Below are 6,255 nucleotides of genomic sequence, written 5' to 3'. Positions count from 1 at the left end.
TGGCCCATGCATGCTGTCTGGCTGGGGAGAGAGATGCAAGACTACTCATGTCAGGGGCGGAGAGCAGCAGAAAATGTGCAAGGTCACACATGGCTAAAAATGTAGGGGTGGAACATGGTGATAACAGACACACGACAGGGGTCAGTGTATAGTGGAGAATAATTTGAGTGTCAGGACAATTACTGCTGTCAGGAGGAACATTGAGAAGTGTTTCCATGTATCACCACTCACTTTCCAGGTGACGTTCGAGAGGGGAAGAGACAGCGGACATCACTGTGGCCAGTGACGTTAGGAGGGCTTCGGAGGCTCCAGAGTCATGACACATGTTTTGAACATTGTAGCCAAACCCCTCCATGCAGAGGCTAAAATGCCCACTTTCTCTGGAGCACACCTTTTAAAAAATTATCTGTTTTTCAAAAATTGTGGTAAAATGTACATAACATAAAATTTACCATCATAACTATTTTTCAGTGTATGGGTCTCTGGCTATAGTCATACTGTTGCACCAACCATCACCACCATCCACCTCCAGAACTTTCTCATCTTCCCAAGCTGAAACACTGCGCCCACTAAACGGTAACTCCCCGTCCCATCCCCCAAGGCCCTGGCAATCACCCTTTTCTCTTTCTTTTCTTTTCTTTTCTTTTCCTTTCTCTCTTTCTTTCTTTCATTCTTGTAATCACTCTTCTCTTTCATTCTCTTTCTCTCTCTTCCCCTCCCTCCCTCCCTCCCTCTTTCCTCCCTCCCTCCCTCCCTCCTTTCCTTTCCTTTCCTTTCCTTTCCTTTCCTTTCCTTTCCTTTCCTTTCCTTTCCTTTCCTTTCCTTTCCTTTCCTTTCCTTTCCTTTCCTTTCCTTTCCTTTCCTTTCCTTTCCTTTCCTTTCTTTCCTTCCTTCCTTCCTTCCTTCCTTCTTTCTTTGACTAAGTTTTGCTCTTGTTGCCCAGGCTGGCGTGCAATGGCACAATCCTGGCTCACTGCAACCTCCACCTCCCAGGTTCAAGCAGTTCTCCTGCCTCAGCCTCCCAAGGAGCTGGGATTACAGGTGCCCACACCACACCTAGTTAATTTTTGTATTTTTAGTGGAGACAATGTTTCACCATGTTGGCCTGGCTGGTCTCAAACTCCTGACCATAGTGATCCACCTGCCTTGGCCTCCCAAAGTGCTCGGATTACTGGAGTGACCCACTGCACTCAGTCCCTTCTCCTTGATTGTGCCTACTCTAGATATTTCATAAAAGCGGAATCATACAGGGTTTGTCTTTGGTGACTTGCTTCTTTTTTTTGCAGAACGTCCGCAAGGTTCATCGATATTGTAGCAGGTGTCTGCACTTCATTCCTTGTTAAAGCGGAATAATCTTCCATTGCACTGAGGCACCATCTTCTTTATTCGTTCATTCATCGATGGACACGTGGGTTGTTTACACCTTTTGGCTGTTGTCAATAACGCCGCAGCAATTCCCAGGCTGGATGAGGAATTGTTAGTCTAAGAAACTGCTTGGCACAGCTGTCCCTAATCTATAGGGAGTCGTTGTGGGTTCACAGAAAACCCACAGGCCTTTGGAGCCAAAATCAATCTGGTTTCCAATGCCTGGCTGGCCAGCTGCAACTTTAGGCTAGTTTAATCCTCCTGAGTCTCATGTCGCTCATCAGCAAAGTGGGAATTACAGCAGACAGGACTGGTCGCTGTCCCAGCATCTACACCACCTCCCACTTCCTGAGTACGGTCTCCCACTCCCAGGTGATCTCAAGGGGCTGAGTTCCAGGGATGGAGCCCCCAGCGAAGTCAGCAGGCAAGCCCCGCCCCCTTGCCAATGATTGGTTCAGGCTCACAGGCTTCAGCCAATTGGTGCCTGGCAGTCCCTTCGCAAGTGTTGCTAGTGTTAGGACCTTGATCTGAGCCGCCCAATCAGGTAGAGGATGGGCTTTTACTCCACGTTGGAGAAACTATACTCCTTGGAGCTGGGAAATGAACAAGAGTCTGAGGCTGCTTATGCCACCACCATCCTGCAACCACGAGGGAAGGAGCATGAGAACGAAGCCCCGGCAGAGAGGAAAGGCAGTCCTGAAAGGGTCACAAAAACGGAGCTGGGCCTGATTATCCTCCCCAGCTTGGTGCACACTCACACTCACACACCGACTCTGTCTGTGGACTGAGAATCAGAATATTCAAGCAAAATGTCTCTTTAAAAGGCAGTGACCTTACCTGAAATTTCACAGGACCCAAAGAACTGAATTTACCAGTCGAAGGTCAACCAGGAAGGCTGTGTGCCTTCAAGCCCACTACTCAAAAATGCCAACCAGTTCAGCCGCCTGTATCATGCTGGGTTCACACATGGGTGCACAACTCCCCAGCACACACACGTTTGCACGCACCTGCATGCATGCATACACACAATTAGGTACAGGGATTAAACCTCAAAGCAATAGAGGGCCTCAGTTATCCTTCATAGCTGTGAAACAGATGGCCTATGAGCTAGTCACTGGAGTATTGCTTGAAATAGAGATTTATTAGAGAAAAAGCAGGCCATACAAAATTTCCTGTGATCAGCGTTACTGCCGATTCTGGAGTAAGACATCATTGAAAGCACACCAAAAATGAAAAGTGCAGGGGCTGAACAGAGAGGCCGAGTGGAAGAGAGGACAATTGAAGAAGGAACATGTATTTTTTCAGCCCAGAGCTTCACCCATTTTCAGCAAAGCAAAGATTTCCTTTGGGGTAAAGGCAGAACCTTAGGTCTTTCTATTCCATTTCTGGGAAAAACCAGACACCAAAATCATCACAGAGGAAGCTTGAAAACAAGCACTTATGACAGATGAACACCACTTACTGAGGTCACAGTTCACCTTTCTGCACAAGGGCCAATGACTTTGTTCTCTGTCTGGAGGGACTTTGTCTCTGTGCTGTGTGTCCTCCAGCCTCTTTGGCCCGTCCTTCCACACCCAACTCAAGGGGTATATTCAGCCTTCATCTTTAGAGGGATGCACAGGGACAAATGTGTCCATGGGACCCCAGCACACAGAGTGACCATTCAGAGCTTATGCTTCGAGGGTGTCGTGTCATTTCCCTGTGCCCTGACCTCCACGATGAGTTCCCTCCTTCCTTGCTGACTGTGGCATTGCATGGTATAAGTGATTGTGTATAAGACAGGTTACAGGATTCATTTTCTGATAATCCATGGGTTTTATATTTCTGCCGAAAATGTTAAGCGGGCAATCTTATATACACATCTGCCAGCTTGAGTGGACACAAGGCATCTTGTGTTGAGAGCCACGGTGGGGCCATCCCTGGAGTCTGCAGGGAAGCAGGCAGCAACTGATGAGTGGCGTTCGTCCTGGGAGGAAGGAAGGCAAGAAGTAGCCAGCGTTTCCTGTTCTTGGTATGTTATCCTGCCACAAGGTGGACACTCCCACGTTTAACCCTAAACTGACTTGTTCCTGGCCACCAACCACTCCCACATCCCGAAACCAGAGGGGCGACTTAAAGCAGTGCAGTGACCTGCCTGACTCACTTGAGCTCTTGCCGAAATGCAGGTTCTGAATCAGGGCCTCCAGGGTGGAACCTAAGACTCTGCATTTATAACCAGCTCCCAGGATATGTCTGAGGACCATGCCTTGGGTAGTGAGGACCTAGAGTGAGTGAATGAAGAGCATTTACACACAAACCCAGCACATTCTAATGAGGAAGGTGACACCACTCGCCCTCTATCATTCACCAGCTTAGGACAGCTGGGGACCTCATGGCCATCCTCAGTCAGCCCCAACTCTCAGGCCAGGGCCTCCTGTCTTTGATGAAACCCCTCTATCCCTCTCAGGCCTTTGTGCCTGTTACTTGCCAGCCCAAAATCCCCTGGGAGGTGCCGGACGTCTCAAGCTTGGATTGTCTCTCTTCTTCTTCGGTACCCTGGGAGCTGCCCGTGTGGACTCTTAGTGGGCCCTGCTCTCTGGCTTCTGGCAGGGGGTCGGCAAGGCAAGACAGGCAGGGACATCCCCCTCCCCAAATGGCTCTTGTGTCTTTTGGGGAACTCTGATGGGCAGGAGGCAGGGAGCATGATGAAGGGCCAGTGCCTGGTGAAAGAGGGCTGCTGTTCTTATTTGTTAGAACTCTTTGTTACTTTTATTAAATCTGGAGGCTCCAGCTCAGTTCCCTCCTCCGTGAAGCCTGCCTGGCTTAGCGTGACCTTCCTTAATATCTTTCTTCTTTGAATGCATTCAGTGAATAATTTGGCCTTATTTTGAGCTATCTTCTTTCTTTCTGCTTAGCTGCCTCCAAGAGTCGGTCTGGCCCCCTCTACATGACAAGAAGCTTCGATTCACTCTCAGAGTAAACTTTCTCCAATGAGGAAAACCAAAAACTCCATCCGAAACTCAATTAACTCAAAAACAGTTGGAAAACAGTCTGTTTCTTTATGTGTCTTCCAGTTTTGGTAATAAGTGGGTGTTGGGAAAATGTCTTAAAATAGTAAAAAAGTTTTTAAAACAAGCTTGATTGAGATATAACTCAAGCACCCTACAATTCACCCATTTAAAGTGCACAATTCAGTGGGTTTTGGTATATTCACAGAATTGGACAACTTTCAATACAGTCCATTTTGGAATATGTTTATCAGTTCAGAAAGAACCTGTGTCCCCATTTACAGTCAGCCTTCCTTATCTTGTTTTGAGGCTATATTGAAAGCTCAAGGCAGGGAAAGTCCACGACGAATGTAAATCCCAGGACATATTTTTGTTTGCATTGTCTGTGATTCTGATCCCCTTTTAAAAACGTACTGGCTAGGTTTCAGGAGAATCAAACCAATGGCATGAAACCTACCTGTTTTGCAGAAAGTCCCAGGTCATCTGCATCCTTGCACACTTGAGGGGTGAAGCCTCTTCCTTCCACTAGAGGGCGTGGCATCGTGGCATCCGCAGCTCCACCTGGCTCTCCCACGCCTCTGACCTCACCCCTGTCAGAGGTAAGAGCTGGTTCCCGCCAGTCTGGAAGGAGACTTAAGCTCTGCCTCCTACGTTGTGATAGAGCTCGGGAAGGAAGCTTTCACTTATGAGCCAAAAGTGAACTCAAAAGGGCAGTGTGGAAACAAAGAAAACACTGTGTGCTGAAGATGGTAATGATGATAATACCACCGTTGGTCGAATGTTTGCAGTGTCTGGCCTGCCGCTGAGAACATCACTCACATAGGACCTTCGGAGGTGGGTCTTATTATTTTGCCCGACTTTTCTGGTAAGGAAGCTTAGAGGAAGAGTGTTAGTAACTGCCTGGAGGGTCTGCCCTGATCTTCCCATCAGTCTAATGATTTATTTGGATAGAGGGAGGGACCAGTCCAAACTGGAAGATCTTCTGAAGTCTTCAAAGCTCTAGAATCTGAGAATTCTGAATTCTACAAAATCTGAATCATAGGACGCCCTTTGAATAAAAGCACTGGATCCTTTTAAACCCAACATGCAAGGGAGATGTGCATTTCGGAAGTGTGGAGAGAGTCTAGTTTTAATGTAAGTCAGGAATGTCTGCTATGTGTGGATAACATGAGCGCTCTCGAGCTCTGCGAGCCTGTCCCCAGATCAGCTTTGGTGAGTCTGGCCCCAGCAAGGGGTGGCCACCTGGGCTCCCACCTGTCCTGAGGTTTACTGTCCCCTACCTGAAGCATGGAGCCCAGAAGCTGCCATCTACCTTTGGTCTTTGGCCCAGGCCCTTAGCTGTGAATTCACATTATTAATTTTAAAGACATTGATGTGATTAGCAGTGGTGTCCCATGTGATCAAGATTCCCAGTGGCTGGAGACAGGACTCCAGATGTGGCAAGGGTAAGGGGAATCCCTTTCTTCACTTTTAAATGGAGTGAGCCAATAGCAGAGGCATGGAATCAACCTAGGTGCCCGTCAGTGGTGGATGGGATGAGGAAACTGTGGTCCATACATGTCAGGGACTACTACATAGCCATAAAAAAGAATGAAGTCATGTGCTCTGCAGCATCATGGATGCAGCCAGAGGCCATTATACTGAGTGAATTAACACAGGAACAGGAAACCAGATATCGCGTGTTCTCACTTACGAGCGGGAGCTGAGCACTGAGCACACATGGACATAAAAATGGGAAAAATAAATACTGGGACTAATAGAGATGGGAGGGAAGGAGGGAGACAAGGGCTGAAAAACCATCTGTTGGGTGCTGTGTTCACTGCCTGAGTAATGGGGCCATCTGTGCCCCAAATCTCACCATCATGCCATATTCCCAGGTAACTAAACTGCACGTGTACTCTCT

Source organism: Callithrix jacchus, chromosome 20 (genome assembly GCF_049354715.1).
Source record: "Callithrix jacchus isolate 240 chromosome 20, calJac240_pri, whole genome shotgun sequence".
NCBI classification, from domain to species: Eukaryota; Metazoa; Chordata; class Mammalia; order Primates; family Cebidae; genus Callithrix; species Callithrix jacchus.
The sequence above is the reverse complement of the archived record's forward strand: the minus strand, read 5'-3'. Positions refer to the sequence as shown.